Source organism: Gobio gobio (genome assembly GCF_949357685.1).
Source record: "Gobio gobio genome assembly, chromosome: 8".
NCBI lineage: Eukaryota > Metazoa > Chordata > Actinopteri > Cypriniformes > Gobionidae > Gobio > Gobio gobio.
The window spans coordinates 9,605,004-9,630,610 of record NC_137114.1 but is presented as its reverse complement, the minus strand read 5'-3'; positions in this window follow the sequence as shown (position 1 = coordinate 9,630,610).

Below are 25,607 nucleotides of genomic sequence, written 5' to 3'. Positions count from 1 at the left end.
TTTTTGGACAATAGACAGGAAGTTTTCCGCCTTTTCAGTTGATTTTCTGTGTCCTTCTGTTAAGCTATGTCTTGGGATGATACCTCTCTTTTCACTCACAGAAATCTTCCAGTCAGTGAATCCCTTTGTAAGAAAACTAAAGTTGGAACCTTTTAACTTATTAAAGCTGAGGCAATGAGCACAATATGCTGAATCTTCAAATGATGAGTAGCGAAGCCATTCATATTTTTTCTCCCACTGGACATTGTTTTTGAGTTGTTTTCCACCAAATGTCCGATAAGGATAGCTATGCTGCTCTGGTGATATCCACTTATTTTGGAGCAAACATGTTTTATCTCCATCTGTGAGCCCCTCACCATTAGGCAAGGCAAGGCAAGTTTATTTGTATAGCACATTTCATACACAGTGGCAATTCAAAGTGCTTTACACAGAAATGAAATAAAAATATTACAGTTATAATAGGAATTAAAAGAAATAAAAAATAAAGAAAATATTGAAAGATAAAAATAAAGAAATTTGCTCTGGGACTTCCCCATATTGGCTGTCTGTTTCTGTGTTTTTTTTTGCTTTTTTTTTCCTTTAGCGTACGCTAATGAATCTGTCGGACGTCTCCGTACAGATCTGATCTCTTCACCCAAGACCAGACGGGCGGACACTCCCAGTAGCGTCCTCTCTTATTGGCTCCCAATAGCCCAAAACCGGCTCACAGCACGGTCTCCTCGCCCACGTGATATCTCAAAATTCTCTAAATTTTTTCACGTTACATTTACCACAGAATCAGACATCCACCCATGGTTTATCCCCCCTTTTATTAAATCTTTAATCTAAAAGATTAAATCTTTAATAAATCTAAACAGATTCAACTTTCAATCTAAACAAATTCAAATTGTCAATAAAATTATCTTGCATCAGTATAATTAAAAATAAAAATAGAAATAAAAACAGGGTTAAATTTAAGCATATAAATTAAAATGTAAGCAGTTCGGACAAAGCACGTACAGTGGCACAGTGCTCATTCAGTAAATGCACAGCTGAACAGATGTGTTTTGAGTCTGGATTTGAAAGTGGCTACTGTTGGAGCACATCTGATCTGTTCAGGAATTTGGTTCCAGCTACGGCTGGCATAATAGCTAAAAGCAGACTCTCCTTGCTTTGAGTGAACCCTTGGTATTTCTAATTGACTTGATCCTGATTATCTGAGTGATCTGTTGGGTTTGTATTCAATCAGCATATCTGCAATGTATTGAGGTCCTAGGTCATTGAGTGATTTATATACAATAACACTTTAAAATCGATCCTAAATGTAACTGGAAGCCAGTGTAAAGATATGAGGACTGGTGTGATATGGTCATATTTTCTGGTTCTGCTCAGGATCCTGGCAGCAGCGTTCTGTATGAGCTGCAGCTGTCTAATGGTCTTTTTGGGAAGCCCGGTGAGGAGACCATTATAATAGTCCACCCTACTGGTAATAAAAGCATGAACGAGTTTCTCTAAGTCTTGCCTGGAAACAAAGCATCTAATTCTTGATATATTTTTGAGATGATAGTAAGCTGTTTTAGTTATTGCTTTGACATGACTATTGAAACTCAGGTCTGACTCCAAAATCACACCAAGATTCCTGACTTGATTTTTTGATTTCAGGCCTTTAGCCTCAAGATATGCATTCACCTTGAGAATTTCTTCTTTGTTTCCAAATGTAGTAATTTCAGTTTTGTCTTTGTTCACAGTAAAATCCCCAAAGTTAAATTAACACTGCTCAGAGAACATTTGGTCCCACTCTACAGAGTGTTAAAGTAACACTGAATCAGTGTTAAAGTTAATGAGATAATTGAGAGATTAATTAAGTGATGATTGGCCATTAGTGATGAACACCTGATGATAATGAGTAGAATCACTGAAGGAAAGAGAAAAAGAAAAACACAAGAACTACGAATGACTATAAAAAAGACATTAAATCTCTGAAGATCTCAGCAGAGGAGGATTAAACAACTCCACAAACAGCATTACCAGCTTCACACATTACTAACCAGACTGACTTTATTTCTGTCAGACGTCTCTTATTGAGAATTAACAGATTTTTTGTTTGATTCTGTTGTGAAAATTGTTAGTTTTTAATGTGACCATCATGGTGATCAGTGTTTTCTTTAGTTGGGCAGTTTGATGACGTTTTAACGTTAGTGTTTCTCTGGCTGCTGTAACTGAGTTTGTTATGGCAAGAAAAGCAAGAGTAAACACAATCAGATGCTGTCGGCTGCTCGATGTCGAGAATATGATCATTGTATAATGATTTAATTCATTGATTTTACGACTGAGTTTGAGCAATATCCTATTAACTTTTTTTATTGTGATTTTAGAGAAGATCCAACACTGTTTTAATCAGAAAAGCTGAATAAATTTTGAAATCGATTGTACACTAATCACTTCTAACTCCTGCGAGATGAACTCACACACAGACATCAAGAATCTGCCTATGAATCTCAACAATGGTGACATGCTTCATGCCACAATGCATTCTGGGAGCCATAGATGAGTTTTGCGTGATGCACCCAGAATGCATTGTGGCATGTCACCATTGTTAAGATTCATAGGCTGATTCTTGATGTCTATGTGTGAGTAAAACTCGCAGGAGTTAGAAGTGCTTATTGTGTGATGTGTTAGTAAACCGCAGTACAAATCTTATGTAAAAATGTTTTGATAATTGTTTAGTTTCTCTGATGATAACATTGCTGGATCTTCTGCCCTAGAATCACAAGTCTCCTATAATCAATGACTTTCAGGGGATCAGCAAATAAGGCACTATATGATGATAACAACTGTATCATAAACAACAAGCGTCAAGATTTTCTTGCCATTTTCACCGTAACGAACAGTTACAGCAGCCAGAGAAAATCTTATGTTAGTAAGTCAAGGGTCAAGAGCCCAATTAAAGCAAACACTAATCACAATAATGGTAACTTCAAACAACTTTAATTTTCAATAAAACATCAACATCTAAACCTCAATAAGAGCTTCTGTAGTCGTCTGATAGAAATAAAGTCTGTCTGGTTAGTAATGTGTGAAGCTGGTAATGCTGTTTGTGGAGTTGTTTAATCCTCCTCTGCTGAGATCTTCAGAGATTTAATGTCTTTTTTATAGTCAGTCGTAGTTCTTGTGTTTTTCTTTTTCTCTTTCCTTCAGTGATTCTACTCATTATCATCAGGTGTTCATCACTAATGGCCAATCATCACTTAATTAATCTCTCAATTATCTCATTAACTTTAACACTGATTCAGTGTTACTTTAACACTCTGTAGAGTGGGACCAAATGTTCTCTGAGCAGTGTTAATTTAACTCTGGGGATTTTACTGTGTTTAACTGAAGAAAGTTTTGGCACATCCAACTGTTAACTTCATCAATGCATTTACATAGAGAGTCAATGGGGCTGTAGTCATTAGGTGATAGGGCTAAGTAGATCTGGGTGTCGTCAGCATAGCTGTGGTAAGCCATTTTGTTATTTTTCATTATTTGGCTGAGTGGCAGCATATACAGATTGAATAGGAGTGGTGCAAGAATTGACCCTTGTGGGACTCCGCATGTCATGGATGTCCACTCAGACTTATGGTCACCTATACTCACATAATAACCTCTCCCTTCTAAATATGACCTGAACCATTTGAGGACCATTCCAGAAAGCCCAACCCAATTTTCTAGCCTATCAAGAAGTATTTTGTGGTCAACAGTGTCGAATGCAGCACTGAGGTCCAGTACCCAGCCAGCACAGTCATGTGGGGCCCATATGGGCGTCAACTGGGCTGTCTAACTGGGGCCCAGCCAGTTTTGTCCTCAGTTTCCATGTAGGCCCCACATGGGCTAGCCCAGATGAATTGAACACTGCTCAGTGTGCACACTACAGGCTGTTAAATGTAACCGAATCAGTGTTGGAGATAATGAGATAATTAAGTGATTAATAGAGTAATGACTGAATATTACTGGAGACTCCTGATGATAACAAGCAGAATCACTGAAGTACAGAGAAACACAACAGACTTCAGACACAACTTCACAAAAGCATTATCAGCTTCCCTTTTTACCTATTAGATTGAATTTCTGTTATCTTAGTTTTTATTGATAATTCCCACTGAGCAAAGGTGTACGTTGAAAAGACGTCCACTGAGGAGCCAGAATGAAAGTTTTTATGACGTCTGTTTTTGACGTGTTCTGCACGTCCGATATAGACGCTCATGGAACCTCAGGGTTAAAAACTAGTTCAAATTGTGGACATATTTTCCATTTGTAATTGCAAAGCAACTCACAGACAGTGTGTGTTTGTCCAGAAATCATGAAAATAAAAGAAACTTAGCTCACACCTTTAGACACTTTAGACAACTTAGCATCTGTAATTCACACATCTTTGGATCGTGAGAGAATCGTGGGATTCAATCCAGATCTTCTTGCTGTGATGAGACAGTGTTTCCCACTGAGACACTGGTGCTGCCCTTAATCACAGACATAAGACACACTTTGACTATTTCTGTCAGACGTCTACAGAAGCTCTTACTAAGAATTAACAGAGCTTTAGATGTTGATATTTATGTTTCATTTGAAGTCACCATTGTGGTGGGAAGCGTTTGCTTTAGTTGGGCTCTTGGTCCCTGTATTTGTGTTAGCTTTTCTTTGGCTGCTGTAACTGTGTGTGTGAAACACAATAGTTATGGCTGAGAAAGCAAAGATAAAGTGACTTCAGGTGTTGTCAGCTCCTTGTTGATGACTAAATCATCAGAAGTCTAGAATCTTATGTTATGCTTTTGAGTTTTGTGTTCTTGTTTGGCAAATAATAATTTGTTTATATACTATAACCTTGTGAATCCACTGTATCGGGACTAATAGCAATAAAATAATCACTTATCCTGAAAGATGATAAAACAGCATGTACACATTGTTTTGAGAAAATATTTCACATAGTCACACACAGACATCAAGATTTTGCATATGCTTCACAACAACGGTGACAATCATAACAAAAAAAACTTCATGCTGCAATGCATGATGGGTAGCTTCAAAGTACAAAACTCATGCTTGATTGTCACCGTTGTTGTGAATCATATGCAAAATCTTGATGTCTGCGTGTGACTATGAGAAATATTTTCTCAAAACAATGTGCACCTGCTGTTTTTTCATCTTTCAGGATAAGTGATTTGTTTATTGCTATTGGTGTCCATACAGCAGATTCACAAGGTTATAGTATATAAACAAATTATTATTTGACCAACAAGAACATAAAACTCAAAAGCACAACATCAGATTCTAGACTTCTGATGATTTAGTCATCAACAAGGAGCTGACAACACCTGAAGTCACTTTATCTTTGCTTTTTCAGCCACAACTATTGTGTTTCACACACACACAGTTATAACATCCAAAGAAAAGCTAACTTAAGTACAGGGACCAAGAGCCCAACTAAAGCAAACGCTTCCCACCACACTGGTGACTTCAAATGAAACATAAATATCAACATCTAAACCTCTGTTAATTCTTAGTAAGAGCTTCTGTAGACGTCTGACAGAAATAGTCAAAGTGTGTCTTATGTCTGTGATTAAGGGCAGCACCAGTGTCTCAGTGGGAAACACTGTCTCCTCACAGCAAGAAGATCCTGGATTGAATCCCACGATTCTCTCACGATCCAAAGATGTGTGAATTACAGATGCTAAGTTGTCTAAAGTGTCTAAAGGTGTGAGCTAAGTTTCTTTTATTTTCATGATTTCTGGACAAACACACACTGTCTGTGAGTTGCTTTGCAATTACAAATGGAAAATATGTCCACAATGAGCAGATTTGAACAAGTTTTTAACCTTGAGGTTCCATGAGCGTCTATATCGGACGTGCAGAACACGTCAAAAACAGACGTCATAAAAACTTTCATTCTGGCTCCTCAGTGGACGTCTTTTCAACGTACACCTTTGCTCAGTGGGAATTATCAATAAAAACTAAGATAACAGAAAGTCAATCTAATTGGTAAAAAGGGAAGCTGATAATGCTTTTGTGAAGTTGTGTCTGAAGTCTGTTGTGTTTCTCTGTCCTTCAGTGATTCTGCTCATTATCATCAGGAGTCTTCAGTAATATTCAGTCTTTACTCTATTAATCACTTAATTATCTCATTATCTCCAACACTGATTCAGTTACATTTAACAGCCTGTAGTGTGCACACTGAGCAGTGTTCAGTTCATCTGGGCTAGCCCATGTGGGGCCTACATGGAAACTGAGGACAAAACTGGCTGGGCCCCAGTTAGACAGCCCAGGTGACGCCCATATGGGCCCCACATGACTGTGCTGGCTGGGTAGTACCAAAATTGATGTTTTGCCTGTATCTGTATTGAGGCGAATATCATTTATTATCTTAATGAGGGCCGTCTCTGTGCTGTGATGTGGTCGGAAACCAGATTGAAAATTGTCAAAGTATCCGTTTGAGCTTAAGAATTTGTTCAGCTGACTGAAAACAACTTTTTCAATGATCTTGCCTATGAAGGGGAGATTTGAGATTGGTCTGTAGTTGCTCAATATGGAGTTATCCAGATTTCTCTTTTTCAGGAGAGGCTTAACTACTGCGGTTTTTAGGGAGTTTGGAAAAGTCCCAGAAAGAAGTGAGGCGTTTACCACTTCTAGGAGATCTGCTTCTAAACAGTTAAACACACTTTTGAAAAAAGAAGTGGGGAGTGTGTCAAGGGCGCAGGTTGATGTTTTAAGGTGCTGTACTGTTCCTTCTAAAATTTTACCATCAATTGCTTCGAAATCAGTCATAGTAACTTTCTGAGGCTGTGGTCTGATCTGATTCACCCCAGAGAAACTCAAGGATGTGCTGATCGCATTTCTGATATTATTGATTTTCTCTGAGAAGAAGAAAGCAAACTCACTACATTTGCTGTCTGAGAGCATTTCACTGGGAATGTGACTCGGGGGGTTTGTTAGTCTCTCTACAGTAGCAAAAAGAGTGTGCGTGTTGTTTATGTTTCTGTTTATAATATCTGAAAAGAAGGTCTGTCTAGCTTTGCCTAGTTCCACATTGAAAGCACGAAGACTGTTTTTATAGATCTTATAATGGACTACAAGTTTTGTCTTTCGCCACATGCGTTCCGATTTCCTGCATTGTCTTTTCATTAATTGCACTGCTGTTGAGTTTCTCCAGGGTGCTTTTTGTTTGCCACTCTTTTTCCTGGCTTTTACAGGAGCAATATCATCAATTACACCCTTAACTTTTGAGTTAAAAGAGTCAAGGAGAAAATCAACAGAGTCTGCAGATATGCTTGGTGTTAGAGATATAGCCTTCATAAACAGCACACTAGTGTTCTCATTTAAGCATCTCTTTTTGATAGAGACAGATCTAGTTTCAATGGCAGGAGAGATTGATATATCAAAGAAAATACAGAAATGATCAGACAGTGCCACATCCTTAATAACTATCGATGAAATATTTAGACCCTTACTGATAAGTAAATCTAGAGTGTGTCCACGAACATGTGTGGGTCCGTGAACATGTTGTGTCAAATCAAAAGTGTTAAGAACAGTCATGAGATCTTTTGTTGTACTGGATTCAGCATTGTCAATGTGAATGTTAAAATCCCCAGCAATAGCAAAACAGTCATACTCAGATGAGATTGCTGATAATCTGATGCCCAGATATTCTAGAGACAAATAGTCACCAAATGACACCACTTTATCATTAAAAAAAATTTTTGTAAACCTTTAAGTAACCATTTTTTAAACATCTATAAACATTACATTTACATAGATAGACGGACCAGATATTCCTAACACTGGGAATACTTAAGGGTTACTAGCTGGTTTGTAAACTATCTATAAACATCTCAAATATCTGGATGGTTATTATAAAGTTGCAACAGATGACTATAATACCTTGTTAAATAGTTAATAAACAGTACCAGTAAAACATGTGGGCAGTACCAGTAAAACATGTAAACAGTACCAGTAAAACATGTAAACAGTACCAGTAAAACATGTAAACAGTACCAGTAAAACGTGGGTTGTCCTGATACTGTACTTCAAAATGTAACAGTGTAAAAATTGCCACAGAATAAAGTAATTGTTCAAGATCCATTGGTAACTTATAAAAATAATGTCATATTTGCAAACTGTCACTACTGTATATCCCGACACTAGCACATTAAGATAAGCTATGGAAAAAATCATGTTCCTCTGCCTCTTTCTGGTTAAATAATGTTTATAATAATTGTTATTATATAATTGTTTATAGCATGCTATATTAACTATTCCAGGTTATTTATGCATAGCATAAATAATAGTTAGTATAGCATGCTATGCCACTTTCATCAAAACCTATTACAAAGCTATAGCAATGTCATGTCATTCCGTCTGGTCGAAAAAATAGTTGCACTAAGTGTTCGTTACAAGCAGCATTTGCCGTCAGGCAGGTAACGATAGCTAACATAAACATATTTTTGCTAGCCTACCTGCTGCAAACTTACACCATTTTTGTACAAGACAAGTAGAGCTATTTTTTCCAGTGTAATTTATCACATACCACTATCTTGTTTTTTCTTATGCTCCTCTTCCGTTCTCTTTTTTCTTTTTTGGCTTCCTGAAGCATAAAATTCCGCTTCAAAACCGAAGAGATTTTGTATTTTGCCGGCTGCAGAGATCGCGTGGTTGGCTGGCTGCTGTCAGCGACTACTGAGAGGGGCCCCTTAAGGGGGATCCCGATAACTGTGTCATTGCACTTTACTGCATTGACTATCAATGGGGCGCTCACACAGTTTGTCGTTTCATTTTATTCTTAACCTGTCGTTGTCTTGGGGCCCCAGGCCAGCTCGGGGCCCCAAGCAATTGCTTGGTTTGCCTGTCTTGTCGCGACGGGCCTGCATCTAATGTATTTTGCCGGAACCTTTTTGCCATTCTACACTCTCTCTGTTCTGTCTGTTTTTGAAGGATAGACATTTTTAAATTAGACCTTATTTATTGCATCATAATTTTTTAATACTTCACTATAGGTTAGATCATTTTATTATTTGTTTATCATTCACATAATACTTATTACTGTAAAAGTTTGCAATAATAAACATTGATATATGGATAAGTAATAATCATTTTGTGCTCTAATGCAGTGGTTCTCAACTGATTTGGCAATGGGACCCACATTTTCTCATGGACATTTAGCCGAGACCCTTTAAAAAAATAGTTGTGTAATTGTTCTGGTGCAACTTCACACTATCAGCGAGGTGCGTGAAATAAAAACAATGTTATTTTTGGACAATACCACCACCACTAGTTGGGAACGTGTAACGTAGCCTCAAAAGGTCAAACGATAGTCTGGATCCATATGCAGATAAAAGGTGTTTAATAATTCCACGTCCATAACTTGAATATCAAATATCTTCTTTTGTGTTCAGCAGAAGTGAGAAAATTATGACAGAATTTTCATCTTCGGGTGGAACTATCCCTTTAAGATAGCCTACACAAAAATTAAGTATATGACATACTAATGATGAATAAACAGCAGAGGTGGAAAGTAACAAATTACATTTACTCACGTTACTGTAATTGAGTAGTTTCTCGGTGCACTTCTACTTTTTTAAGTAGTTTTAAAAATCTGTAATTTTACTTTTACTTAAGTATGTTTTGTTTGAAGTATTGTACTTCGCTCCATTTTAAACCACATCCATTACTGAGTAAAAATAAATAATACAAAGGGGGGAAAATCGCGATCCGGAAACGACTGCATTGAATTGAAGGGTGGGAGAACGAACACGCAAAAATCACAAAAAGATGGAGATGGACGGACAAGACATACGTCAGACCCAGCTGAAAGCGAAACACCGTCGTGAACCCCTGGATAGTATGGAAAAACTTTGGATATAGACAAAAAATAGCCGGGTGTTCAAATTAGCAAAAAAATGTTGATGCAAAGGAGGAAACACATAGAACATGTTCGGGAACACCATCCCTCTGTGCGGATAAAGGTACGAATGTTTTCAGTGATGCAGAGGGAATCCCGGAATTACAGTATAACGCAGATGTCACGTAAAACACGCAAACTGATGGATGAATGAAAACATCGACAGTAGAGCTGTTCAACAAATCAAATCGCGACATGGTCTGTGAATATTAAAGCTCAAAACACTGCTATATGAAAATATGATCTGCTTGTTCTGTCTCTGTGTGAATGAGCAGCGCTGTTTCGTCTACTAGCCTACATACGCGATGCTCGTGGTGTTTAGCGTCTCAAAAAACATATTTGGACATGAACATACAGTATGAACATTTCCAGAGCTGATCTGAGACCCCCTAATGAATATTTTCATCATTTTATTTGATTAAAACCCATTATCAAATACACTCTGAAAACAGATCACTGAAATAGGTCCTCACTAAAACCCGTCAAAATAAACGGTTTAACTAGATGAAATTGTGACAGAAATATATTACAATTGTAGGCCTACAATAGAATACTTGTCAAAAAAATAAAAATAATAACAACAACAATAATAATATTACATAATTTAAACATTATTTAAGAATATATTTTTAAATCCATGGTTTAATTTAGTAAAACAGCAGAAAATGAAAGGATAAAAGTTTGTTACATTTTATTTGATTACCACCGTTTTGGTAATGGATTTGTATTAAATCATAAAAAGAAAAAATTCTTAGGACTCTATTATTCTTAAAGTTGTTAATCTAATTCATAATAATTTATTTAGTTCATTAGACATGCTCTATTGAAATTTTAATAAAAAAAGAAATAGTTTTAAGTTTGTTATAATAAAGCATTAGTAAAAAATTTATTTAATGCCATTTTACCTGGTGATAATAATAACCATAATTTAATAATACAGTTTATTTATTAAATAATTAATACCGTGATGCTGTGAAACTGATGTTTTCATATCGTGAAAATCTCATTCTATTACAAGTCCCCTACCCACTGTTAAAAAAAGTAACTCAGTAACTTTTACTCTGAGTACATTTTAAATGAACTACTTTTTACTTTTACTTGAGTACATTTTTAGACAAGTACTTTTACTTCTTCTTAAGTAAAATTTAATTGAAGTAATAGTACTTTTACTTGAGTAGAATATTTTGTTACTCTTAACGCCTCTGATAAACAGTATAAGGTAGCAGCCCCAAACTAGATTTTGTTTATACAATAATGTTAATAAGTTGGTATAAGAGATCAAAGTCAATTTTAAATGGCATTTTGGGGTTACGGAAACAACAGTTACCATGGTAAATACACAATATTAAGATTAACTGTTAATGAAACCTATGAATAGCCTACTGATCCTGAGGATGAATGAACATCATAAACCTGCATGTAAATAATTTGCAGCTAACATACTAAGTTTAATTTACTGGCACTTTTTTGGTAATTTCATGACTTACTAATTAACACCCAGATAGCAGACCAACACTGAATCATCGTTGAATCAATGTTAATGCATCAACTAAAATATCATTGAATCAATGTTGAAATTTAACAGGTTTGCACCCTGAAATAATGTTATTTTAATGATGAAAAATAGATCAAGATGGGCTTAAAGTCAATATTTTTTCAACTACAATTAAATCACTTATTTAACACTGAATCAACATAGAAACACTATAAATTAATCTTGCTTGTACAATCTTGTACAGCAGGATTCTATGCCAGTTAATTTTCATGTATGGCAGCAATTGATATGATTTTGTATCAAAAAGTCACTCAAAGTAAACAACATCCTTCAGTTTACATGCAAATGTATTTATTTATGCCCCCACAGTTTCAACAGGAAATCTCACATTGACTTAAAACAATTACATCTGAATTTATAACACAAGTGAAAAACATGACAACCTAGCAAAACGGAAGTAAATACAAATGGAAACTCGTCAATAAAGACAGAAATGGGACAGTACTACTGAAAGAAAAAAGGTAGAAGAAAGAATGAAATATTCTGAGTACTCATAAGACACACTTTGACTATTTCTGTCAGACGTCTACAGAAGCTCTTACTGAGAATTAACAGAGCTTTAGATGTTGATATTTATGTTTCATTTGAAGTCACCATTGTGGTGGGAAGCGTTTGCTTTAGTTGGGCTCTTGGTCCCTGTTTTTATGTTAGCTTTTCTTTGGCTGCTGTAACTGTGTGTGAAACACAATAGCTGTGGCTGAGAAAGCAAAGACAAAGTGACTTCAGGTGTTGTCAGCTCCTTGTTGATGACTAAACTTATGGAAAGAGAGCATCTGATGTTTGGTTTAAAGTTTTGTGTGCTTGTTTGGGAAATTTATTATAACCACTATAACCTTGTGAACCCACTGTATTGGCACCAATAGTATCAAAATTATCATTTATCCTGAAGGATGATAAAACATAAATGATTTGAGCAAATATTTCACATAGTCACACACAGACATCAAGATTATGCCTATGATTCACAACAACGGTGACAATCAAGCATGAGTTTTGTACTATGAAGCTACCCATCATGTATTGCAGCATGAAGCGGTTTTTTTTTTTGATTGCCACCGTTGTTGTGAATCATGTGCAAAATCTTGATGTCTGTGTGTGACTATGTGAAATATTTGCTCAAAACGTTGTGTGCACATACCATCTTTTATTTAATGTACTTTAATTTATCATTCAGGACAAATTATTATTTTATTGCTGTTGGTGCCAATAAAATAGATTGACAAGCTTATAGTGGATATAATAAATGACTATTTGCCAAAAAAAAAAAAAAAACTTAAAATACAACATCAGATGCTCACTTTCTGATAATTTAGTCATCAACAAGGAGTTGACAACACCTAAAGTTGCTTTGTCTTTGCTTTCTCAGCCACAACTATTGTGTTTCACACACACAGTTACAGCAGTCAAAGAAAAGCTACCTCAAGTATGGGGACCAAGAGCTCAACTAAAGCAAACGCTTCCCACCACAATGGTGACTTCAAATGAAACATAAACATCAACATCTAAAGCTCTGTTAATTCTCAGTAAGAGCTTCTCTAGACGTCTGACAGAAATATTCAAAGTGTGTCTTATGTCTGTGATTAAGGGCAGCACCAGTGTGTTATGTGTGCTAAATACAGAATTGCATGAATGTGCAGCATTTTGTACAAATAGACATAATTCAGGGTTGCCAACTTTCACGCATTTGGCGTGACACTCACGCTTTCAGGCTCTGTCTCACGCTCTCACGCTGCCAAACTTAATCTCACGCCAAACTGCCAAACCTGCTTTTGATATTAAACAAAGTCTAAGCTTTTAGATTTGTTTAAGTTTTAATGCGAAATTCAAACAATAAATAGCGTTTTGGCGCTAATATGGCATAACAGTTAAAGCCAGAGTGTTGAAAAACGGAGATGCGACATGCTCTCTCATCTCGCGGGTGCGCGCGCGGTCACGTGCTCCACGGAGCGCTCAATACTTCTAGCGCTGTGTCAATGCATTTGAATGGCTTGATACACAGCATCTCCACTTCAGGTGTTTGCAGCAAGTTTTGGTAAACAGTACAGCATAGTGTGCATTGATTATTACGTCAACCATACAGGATCGTTTTATTATAGAGAGTGATGGAGATGCAACATTGTTAACATTAATGTTAATGTTTTTCCAGTATTTAGCCCTCATACACTCATACACATTGATTGTCAAATGTGACCATACACCTTAACTATTTTTCAATTGAATAAATGTTCTATATTTTAGTTCAAAAATATTAATTGAATATTTTGAGATATTTTGGTACTAAATACTATCTGTGCAATAATTATGGTCCTGACCACTTAAAATATTTTTCTTCTAATATTTTTCTTATTTATATTACAATTAGTATTAAGGTTGAATTAAAGAATTCTTATTCAAGGAGGCAAATTAGAGTCATTTTGTGGCTAATAATTTCCATTTGTAATGCCATTACCCACTGGTGCCTTTATGGCTCTTTAATCAATATACATGTATCTAATCTAGTTGCTCAAAAAAGTATTGCAGTTTTGCATTTTAATAAATATTTTGATATGATCAAACACTATATTTCTTTAAATGGGAAATTTTAAAATGTTAATAATGTATCCTTATTTCCTTATATGTACAGCAGGCTATGAATTGATACTGAAATCGATATACGATATAATCTTATATGTACAGCAGGCTATGAATTGATACTGAAATCGATATAATCGTACGGTAATTGGTTAAGTTTTTGTACTTACCTCTAAAAAAACATGGTTGCTGTCCTGTCTCTGTCTTTTTCGTGCTTGAAGTCTGTTATGCCACACTTTGATCTGAATGTGCATTACCGCCACCTTCTGGATTGGATTGTGGCGCATTCAATCGGTAGGGGAAAATATTCAAAATTCTTTATTAACCCTGTATTCTTTAGATAAATAATTAAATGTATATAAAGTATACATGATTTAAATAATAATAATAGCCTACATTTTTATAAATTTAAAACAGGCTATGATTTATATAACTGGATGACCACAAGAATTAAGGACTCTGTGACAGTCATTAATCTATCTGCATGTGCTAGCTAGCCGAAAACACTAGAGGATTGGAGATGTTTTCCATGATGGAGGCGATTTTAAAACAATAATTAAAACAGTAATATTAACAATATGCCTACTAAGATCAGGGAGGGTAAGGCCAGCTATAGGAGGAAGATGGAGGAGCAGCTGCAGCAGCAGAATATCAGGGGGGTGTGGAGAAGCTTGAAGACCATCTCAGGCTTTAAAGCACCCCAATCCCAGGCAGAGGGTGACCTGAAATGGATTAATGACTTGAACCAATACTTTAATCGGTTTGACCAATCACCCCCTGCTCCCCCCATGCACACCTCGTTACCTGGACGATGCCACATTCCCCCAGCCCTTCACACCTCTGGACCTTCACATCTCACCACGTTCTCACTGTCCCAGGGACTCGTCCACCCTCTCAGCCCACCTTTGTCCTTCACCTCGGCCCAGGTGAGAAATGAGCTGCGAAGGATCAAAGCACGGAAGGCAGCTGGACCAGACGGCATCAGCTCCAGGCTGCTGAAAGCCTATGCAGATGAACTGTGTGGGATCATTGCGCATGTCTTCAACCTGAGCCTCAAGCTGAGGGTGGTACCTCAGTTATGGAAGACCTCCTGTGTAGTACCAGTGCCCAAGACAACGCACTCAAGGGACTTCTGCAGTTTCAGGCCGGTGGCTCTCACGTCACATCTGATGAAGACACTGGAGAGACTGGTCCTGGGCCACCTCCGCTCAGAGGTGAGCTCAGCGATGGATCCGTTGCAGTTTGCCTACCGTTCTGGGATTGGAGTGGAGGATTTGGTGATTTTTCTACAACACCGTGCTCTAACTCATCTGGAGAAGCCCGGCAACACTGTGAGGATTCTATTCTTTGACTTCTCCAGCGCATTTAACACCATCCAGCCGGTGCTTCTGAGAGACAAGCTGATATGGACTGGAGTGGATTGTCATCTGGCTGAGTGGATCCTGGACTACCTGACAAACAGGACCCAGTTTGTGAGAGCACAGGACTGTGTGTCTGACCCCCTGACCTGCAGTGTGGGTGTTCCCCAGGGCACGGTGCTCGCGCCCTTCCTCTTCTCCCTCTACACGGCAGATTTCAGACACAACACTGACGGCTGTGTCCTGATTAAGTTCTCTGATGACTCTGCCGTCTTTGGCTTGATCAGTGACGACGACGACACAGAGTATAGAGGAGTGACGCAGGACTTTGTGGACTGGTGTCGGCCAAACCACCTCCTTATAAATACAGGGAAGACTAAGGAGATGGTGGTGGATTTCCGCAGAAACCGGTCTGCTCCCCCACCAGTGAACATCCAGGGAATTGACATTGAGAGAGTGGACTCTTACAAGTACCTGGGTGTTCACTTGAACCATAAACTGGACTGGACTCTCAATACAGAATCATTATACAGGAAGGGACAGAGCAGGCTCTACCTCCTGAGGAGACTGAGGTCTTTTGGAGTGCAGGGGGCACTCCTGAAGACTTTTTATGACTCTGTGGTGGCATCAGCTATCCTGTACGGTGTGGTCTGCTGGAGCAGCAGTATCACTGAGAAGGAGAGGAGGAAGCTGGACAAGGTCATCAGGAAGTGCAGCTCTGTCCTGGGCTGTCCTCTGGACTCAGTGAGGGAGGTGGGTGACAGAAGGGTCCTGGCAAAATTGTCATCTATGCGGGGCCATGAATCACACCCCCTGCAGGACACTCTGTCAGCTCTGGAGAGCAGCTTCAGTCACAGACTGCTCCACCCTCGGTGTGTGAAGGAGAGATTCCGAAGGTCTTTTCTTCCTGCTGCAGTCAGACTGCACAATGAACACTGTTAGCATGAAACTCTTTTCTACTGTAGCAATATTTTTATTTTTATATTTTTATAATATTTTAGTAATGGGCCATTTAACTGTGTAATTCCCGAAACGGTGCAATATTTGTTAGCATATTTTTATTTTTTATTTATTACTTTATTTATTACTAGTTTATTTTAGGATTTTCTTTTTCTTAATGTTTGTGATACTATTTTACCATTGTACCCCTGCTGTTGCTAAATGCAATTTCCCCACTGCGGGACAAATAAAGGATTACTTACTTACTTACTTACTTACTTAATAATAATCAACTGGTTCGTCCCATTGAGTTAAATTTATGGTAGGAGTTCTTTGTTAATCCACACACTTGTTGGCGGAGATTCATCCTTTGAGGAGAATGAATGTGCTCACATTTCACAGAAATGTACCCAATTGATTTGGATTTGCTTTAACATGTTGAATGATGGGACATATAGATTGAGTAAGCCTCACCAGTGGAGAATTAAGCTGACCAAATATCAACATTGATTCAATGTTTGTCTTTTCAATACTGAAAAGCATGGAATTATCAACATTGATCCAATATTATTTAGCATTGCATTTTCAACATTGGTCCACTATTTATTTTGCATCGAATTTTCAACATTGATCCAATATTATTTAGCATTGACATTTCAACCTCAATCAAATTGATGATTCTGATGGAATTTCAACATTGACTCAATGTCACAATGCTATCTGGGCATGAACTACAATGTTGCATGCTCGTAGTTTATTTTGCGCTTGATTGAATATTGACTGTCTGAGAGTCTTTTTTTTAGGTCAGAAACTTTTATTAAGGCTTATTATAAGTTCCGAAAGTGTGTACGAAAGTAACGAACATATACCCTGACAAAATATCATCTGACCACAGATACTGAACACAGTGTTTTTCTCAGGCACTGACAGACAGAAACCGTTTTCAGGCGTGTCTTTCAAAATAAAAGTTTTGTGTCAGAAAAACAGAATTACATTTGTTGTGTCTTTGACTGCACACTCCACACCCCATTCAAAAAGTTGACCCTTCAGTTGAGAAACGCTGCTCTAATGATTGTTTTTAGCATGACTTTGTGAAAGGTTTAAACTCTATGAGCCTTTCTTCATGCTGACCAGCGTTTGGCATTTCATTCTTTAATCTAACGTTACTTGTTATACAGATCTGTATTTACTGTTTTGATTGTGTTGATACCTTTCTAACAGATAATAATGATAATTGCATTTGTCTTACCGAATGGGGTATCTTCCGAATGTGGTATCATTAACCCTAACTTCCCAGCTAACACAAATACGTGACTGTTACGTAGCTGCAACGTAATCTGCTGACTAAACTTTAGTTGTGGTGACGTAACTAGTTACATTGTGGCAACTGGAAAAGTGAAATTCCCGGATACGTTGTCACAACGTTACTTTATAACGTTGCCAGTTAGTAACTGCAACGTAGTGGCAACGTCACGGATCAATAGTTGTGTGTTGGTAATCAGTTGGTCATTTTTATAATTATTTATTTTTCAATAGGCGGACATGCTGTAGTTTATCCTAATTTATGTCCTCATTTGCCCAAACTAATTTAAAGCCTATTTCAATAGCTGTGAATGACGAATGCAGACTCAAAGTGACTTTAGTTCATTTATTTTGAAAAACACAAAAACGAACTATAAAACACACCCAAATTATTAAACAAAAACATAGGACATACAGGGGAACATGAATGAAAGCATTCAAGATGCTCTGTGCTCAGCATTATAAACATAACGTATATGCTATGCTAACGACGTACCATTTGCTAGTTGACATTTCAAATGATTCAGGAAAGATACCAAAGAGGTATAAATAGTAACAAAAATACTTAAAGGAGACTGTAGGTAATGTTACTTAACCAATCTGACGCCTTTGTTGAAGTTTTTAAAATAAATTTTTTAGATAACTTGCGATAAAACAGAGAGAAATGTCGACGCTGTCCTCTCCAGCTGTGTCTGTTTGTGTTTACGGTTACCATGGCAATTCTCAACGGCCACCAGACAAGCGCGTTCTCATTCAGTATCTGTTAGATGTAGACAGGCCATGTCTGTCATTATTCCAAAGTTTTCTATGAAATATTATGTAATAAAAAGTTTAACACCCCAGAAAAAAAATTGCAACGGCCACCAGACAAGCGCGTTCTCATTCAGTATCTGTTAGATGTAGACAGGCCATGTCTGTCATTATTCCAAAGTTTTCTAAGAAATATTATGTAATAAAAAGTTTAACACCCCAGAAAAAAAATTGCAATTGTTGATAATAATATTGATAATAATATTACCTGTGTGCGCGCGCACTCTTCAGTTGTGGAGGCACGCGCTGGTCACGTCACTGTATATAAAAAGATTGAAGTCAGAAAACAAAAAACACCTTGGAGAAACTCAACAGAATTGCAAATAATGAAAAGACAATGCAGAAAATCTGAAAGCGTGTGGCGGAAGACAAAACTTTTGAAATCCAACAAAGAAATTTGCTTTACTGTTGTCAACCCACATTCCTTATCAGAAGGGCCACCTGGAAGACAATAGAGAGGCCTGCAGGCCATGTGGGTCACACCTTTGGTACAGTGAGGGGAGTTTGGTCTGATTGGTCATTTTAAATGAATACATTTGGTTTCAGTCACATGGTCAAGGGGAGATAGAGCAACAGTTACAACTTCTTTTTTTCTCTTTTATTCTCTGGCTCTTGAGGTCTTTGGGGATTCTTTTCCTTGCCCCCCCCCCACCCCTCTCTCTCTATCCCTCAGGTAACATTCTATTCATGCTGTGTACGATTAATGGTATAAGTTTATCATCTCATACATCCATTTTGAAACTATTTTGAGTGTAACCATCACCAGATTTTGCCATTAAATCCTTTCTATTACAAATACTGTGCTAACTAGTTTTGATTTGGTATTAGCTTTGAAGAGCTCCCTATTGCAATACAATATAGACTCATTATAGCAACGGTCTCCCACATATTTTGCTATTGTAACTGCACTTATTTCCGTCGTCGGTATAAGGTGCAGTGGGTGGAAATAGACGAGAAATTTACTGTTTTCTTCCATCTTTCTGATAACATTTCTTTAGTCGTTCAGTAACCCTCCAGCCTGAACCCCTGGAGGAGTCCACTCTTACATAGTCCATTATAACATCTATAAAGACAGCCTTCATGCTTTCAATGTGGAACTAGGCAAAGCTAGACAGACCTTCTTCTCAAATATTATAAACAGAAACATAAACAACACGTACACTCTTTTTGTTACTGTAGAGAGACTAACAATCTTTTTATACATTTTTTAACTTAACCTTGTTTTTATCTTTGGTTAGTAGTTTCTTTCTTATAGATGGTATTTTTTATTTCTTATGTGACTATTCCATCAATATTTTAATACCTTTTCTGTTACCCCTTTTCCACCAAAGCAGAGCCAGAGCTAGATCGGAGCCAGAGCCTAGTTTCAAATCGGTTCTTTGTGTTTCCACACACAAAGCCCCAGCTCCGAGCCAGGAAAAGTGGTTCTTAAGTAGCACCAAAACATTGCTGGGCTAGAACAGGGCTAGAAGTAAGAACCGATTACGTCAGGCGCTGGGGGCGGGGTCAACAAGACCAACACAAACTTGAGATCCGCCATGTTTGAAATAGCAGCTAATGGAGCTAACAGCTGCTGCTCGTTTGTAATCTCCGTCTATACAAATTACGGCGAACTACATGAATGCTATTCGCTGTGTTTGCGTTGTGTTTTGATGCCGATGTAGGATCGTAAAGCCATGTGAATGAATAGTAACGCAACGTTTGCATTGTTGATGGAAGGCTTGTTCGCAGCGGTGCTGTGCAGAGACCGATCGCCGTATGTTAACGAGTCCAGCGAGAGCATATGACTCCTTATGCTTTTGATTAACTCATGCGTTTTTTTATATCATACGTGGATCGGTCTGCGCAGTGACGATGCATCTCGAACAAGCCTGGTGTGTGTGTGTTTTCCGCTGCAGGGTTGCCAGGTTTTCACAACAAACCTGCCCAATTGCTACTCAAAACAAGCCCAATCGCGTTTGGGGGTAAAATATGTGTTTTTTTGGCATGGTTGCCTACTAAAATTCGCAATATGGGGCTAAATATCACATAATTGGGGTCGCTTCATCCCGCGAACATGAAAAAACAGCCCGCGGCAAATCCACATACTTGGCAACATTGCCGCTGCCTCTCTAGCCTTGCTGAGAGAGATGAGACGTAAACAGTGACGTAGACATAGCTCTGTTGTGGCTCTCAGCAGGTGGAAAAGCAAACCGGTTCTTAGAAGGCTCCTCAGTCGAACCAACTATGAACTGGGACTAGCTCTGGCTCTGAATTAGCTCTAGCACTGCCTTGGTGGAAAAGGGGTATATGTAAAGCACTTTGAATTACCATTGTGTATGAAATGTGCTATATAAATAAACTTGCCCTGCCTTACAGTGATACAATTATTCTCCAGTGTGGATCCTTTCATGTATTTTCAGAGTGGCTGACTGTTTGAATGTCTTGTCACAGTGTGAACACTTGTAAGGTTCTTCTCCAGTGTGGATCCTCTCATGTATTTTCAGATGTCCTGACATACTGAATCTCTTGTCACAGTGTGAACACTTGTAAGGTTTTTCTCCAGTGTGAATTCTCTGGTGCGCTTTCAAATCGCTCCCTGTAGTAAAAGTCTTCTCACACTCAAAGCACATGTACTCTTTCACACCAGTGTGTGTTTTCTGATGTACTTTTAAATGTTCTAGACGTGAAAAACTCTTTCCACATGAATAACATGAATGTGGCTTCTCCTTTGTATGAGATTTCAGGTGCATCTTCAGGACTGTAGAAAAAAAAAATGTTTTTCCGCATTGATCACATGTGAATGGCTTCTCTCCAGTGTGGATGTTCATGTGTTCTTTAAGGTATGCTGATTGCCTGAAACTCTTCCCACATTGATTACAAGTGTGCGGTTTCTCTCCAGTATGAATTCTCATATGTCCCTTCAGGTGTCCTTTTAGTTTGAAACTTTTCCCGCACTGATCACATGTGTATGGTTTCTCTTCACTGTGGATGATCTCGTGATTTTTCAGATTTGTTGAGTGATTGAATCTCTTGTCACAGTGTGAACACTTATAAGGTTTCTCTCCAGTGTGGATCCTCTCATGTTTTTTCAGGATTCTCGACTGATTGAATCTCTTGTCACAGTGTGAACACTTGTAAGGTTTCTCTCCAGGGTGGATGTTCATGTGAACGTCAAGATCATATTTGCTTTTGAAACTCTTTCCACACTGAGTGCAGGTGAACGGTTTCTCTCCAGTATGAACTCTCATGTGACGCTCAAGATTTTGTTTGGTTGTTAAACTCTTTCCACACTGAGAGCAGGTTGTAGATTTATTAGCTCTTCTTTTCTTTAAAAATTTATTTTTAGTCTTTGAGCGACTCAAAGGTTTTTCTCCAGTTATGAAATGTTTTTTCTCCTCAACTTCACTCAATTCTTCATTCTTCTCGTTTCCTTCAATAAACTCTGAAAAAAAGTAAAAATAATACATTTTTAGTAACTCGTAAAAAAACATAAAAGTGAACCCTGATGTAACAGTGGACAGTAGACAACTGCTTTACAAAATGTATCATTTTGATGCATTTCTATGAATTATATGTCCCTGAAACTTTCCATGAATGAGCTACATTGATCTTCAAATTAGGGGAGGGCGATCTTCCCAAAATTTAATATCATGATCTTATAACAAACCATCACGATCTGAATCGCGATCTTCCCAATTTTGAGACGTACTATTGAGAATATTCAGTCTAGAACAAGACTATGGACTTATCTATTTATAAAAATTAAAACAGTATTGCATTAAACAATCAGTTGTCAAAATAGCCATTAAATTAGTGGTCGAGATGTGTAGAGGTTTGACCAAAATGTTGTCAGTAGAGCAGCTGCGTGTGTAAATGAGGTCCAGATGGATACCAGATTTGTGGGTATGTGAAGTGATGAGGCGTTTGAGATCGAATGAAGCTAGGAGGGTGTGGAAATCTGAAGCAAATAAGATTTGTCCAGGTGAATGTTGAAGTCGCCGAGGACTATGAGTGGGCAGCCATCCTCTGGAATTGAGGACAGCAGAACATCTAGCTCATGGACAAAGGTGGTCAGTGGACCAGGGGGGCGGTAAATGACTACAATATGGATTTTAGTGGGAGTTGTAAGCGTAATAGCATGATATTCAAATGTGTTATTATTGCAAAGAGCTGTGTGAGATGAGTATTTCCAATTGTTAGAAATGAGAAGACCTGTGCCTCCACCCCTCCCAGTCTGGCGAGGGGTGTGGGAGAAAGAGAAGGTATTAGAAAGAGCAGCAGGTGTTGCTGAGTCTTCTGGACGGACCCAAGTCTCAGTCAAGGCCAGGATTTTGAGAGCGGATTGAGTGGCAAAGGCTGGAATGAAGTCAGCTTTATTGACAGCTGACTGACAATTCCATAGCCCCACAGAAAAAGAAAGAGAGGGAGGGGCATTAGAGGAGGAGGGAACAGGACGTAGATTAGCAGTGTTACGGTGCCGTCTACGTCTAATAGTGGGGCGTGGTTTAGAGATAACGGAATGGAGTGGACGCACATGGTTAGAGAGAGGAAAGGAAGATGAAAGGAGACAAGAATGGATTGCCTTATCGGAGTCCTTGCCTCGGAGGAGTCGCGCAGAGGAAGAGTTGAATAATTGCTTACATTTCCTTAAAAAATTCGGAAAATGTATCTCTTGGTTTTATTAGTGAAATGTTCTCAATGTTTTCTATACAACACTGATCCACAGTTTTCTTAAGAAAATTTACACACTATTTTTAATTATCACAAGACCCATGATTCCTTTTTACAGTGTAGTCACTCCTCAACCTTTGTTCTAAAATATACGTAGATAATGATCAAATTCTTGAAATAAATTACCCTCTCAATGTTGTTTAATTAGTTTTGTTCCAATGTTATTTTAATTTCAAAGTAATCAAATAACACAGTGTCGATGTAAATGCAGTTATCATTTATTCCAATGCAAAACTCACTGAGCAACACTGTTGCATCTAATTCTCAGCTCCTCAAATGTTTTATCATTGAGTCTGTTCTGATCTGAAGATCTTTCCTGCAACACTAAAGATTCTCTAAACAGGTGCAGAGGAAGCTCTAGGGTATACTCATTTCGGCAATCCTTCATTTAAACAAAATTAACTGATTTACTTATTTTACGTGTATTTATGACATATTTCTCTGGTTTCATTAAGTATATGTTTAATACATTTAAATTTTACCATCTTTCCATGTATTGTATTAGTGATCATTAAGAAAATACATATATTGTTTTTGTTCAGAGTGGGTGTCCTCATTTATGCTGTGCACTGTACATTGAGATGTTGCGGCTGTAATTTCTCATCATCAGCATTAATAAGTGTATGTCCATCAACAAACCAATGTGTATTTTTCTGATTTTATTGCAGTGCACATGTGGGAAGTGTATCATTAACTATTAATATAGGTTCATAAATTTGCTGAGCACTAACGTGAATGAATGATATAACATTAAAACAAAACAAAATGCAAAACAAATCTTTATCTTTACTCAAAGTAGTAAGAACAACAGACAATCTGCATTAATGGACAACATTTTAGGTAATACTGCAGCCCACAGCTGATTAGCAGAAGTATTACAGCAAGACATATAAAGACAATAACTTCATTTATCTTGCACTTTCAATTTTATAACTGCAGAATGTTTATATTCACAGACAGCTATATTAGTCCTGGGCAGTTTGACAAAAAAATCTGTACCATGTTTTTTTATTTATTTTTTTATTCTTCTACATCACAGTTTTTCACTGGACCTTTATTATGGAACAAATTCATCAATTGTGCGCACAATTTACTTTTTTTCTTTCTTGCACGTCATGTGCGGGGCTCCGTTCATCAGTTCATGAAGCTAACAATTTAGTTTAAAATGTAATCAAATGAAAATTTATTTAATTAAATTAATATTAATGTGTGTTGTTTTTACTGTGCAATTTCTGCAATAATTTAAATGAGTTTGTGTGTGTTTTAATAAACATTATCATTATTATTACTAGGGATGTCCCGATCAGGTTTTTTTGCCCTCGAGTCCGAGTCATTTGATTTTGAGTATCTACCGATACCGGTCCCGATCTGATACTTCTATAATACAAAAAAAAAAGAATAAAGAAGAGCGAAAAAACGATCCAGGATGTTCCTTATTTTTTATTGAATTCACCTTGTTTAACCAATAGCGTCTCTGCAACAAAGTGATGTCATGCCGCACACGTTGCTGTTTCTGAGTGGAGTCAAAAGGGTCTAACTCTGTGCCACCGCATAACTATAGATGTGTTAAAAAAACAAGAGAATATATATACAGATATATCCGAGTCCTGATCGGGAGGTAACGTCCGATTCTGATCGAGTCTAAAACCACGTGATCGGGCCCGATTTCCGATCACATGATCGGATCTGGACATCCCTAATTATTACTATTAATCTAAGTACACTACTGTACAATAGTAATATATTTCTGTTATTTCAAGTTACACCAAACATACTTTGACAGTTTGTCGTGAAGACCTTTGACTTCCTGTGTGTATATGATCCGACAAATATCGATAGTTTTATCAAATTAAACGGTGAAATGTTGATGTAGTGACTCTAAGAGCAGCTCTGCAGATGAAGTTCATGTGTACAGGGAGACAGCAGACGCTGAAATCATTGTGAGTGTCGGGCTTGCTATAGTATAATAGTAGACAAAACTGCGGAGCTCACTCACACAGACACGGCAGAACATACAGACTTCAGATTTCAATAGCAGTCTTTTTGAGCTTTAATATTCACAGACACTAGTCCGTATCGATATCTGATTTCTGATTTCCCTACTTTTGATTTATTCATCCAAAAATGTTGAAATTCTGTGATGTTCTGCTTTATACAGTAAGTTCCATTTGTGACTGGATTCCGTGATTCCATCAGGGTTTTCTCTGACATCATATGGCTCATATAGTATTTGCAGTATTAAAGAGAGTTAGTTTTGTGAGTTATGCCCTTAATAGAGGACTGCTCTCTATACATTCTACATAGCGCTCTTCAATGCCACTGAATAGATACAGCAGCTGTTTCAGCTACGCACCAGTATGGCGGTATTTGAAAAATGCGAGGTACTCCAAAGTACTCCAAATGCTGCAGAAGTACAAAAGCGCACGTCATTCCAGGTAATCCCTATGGAAATCAT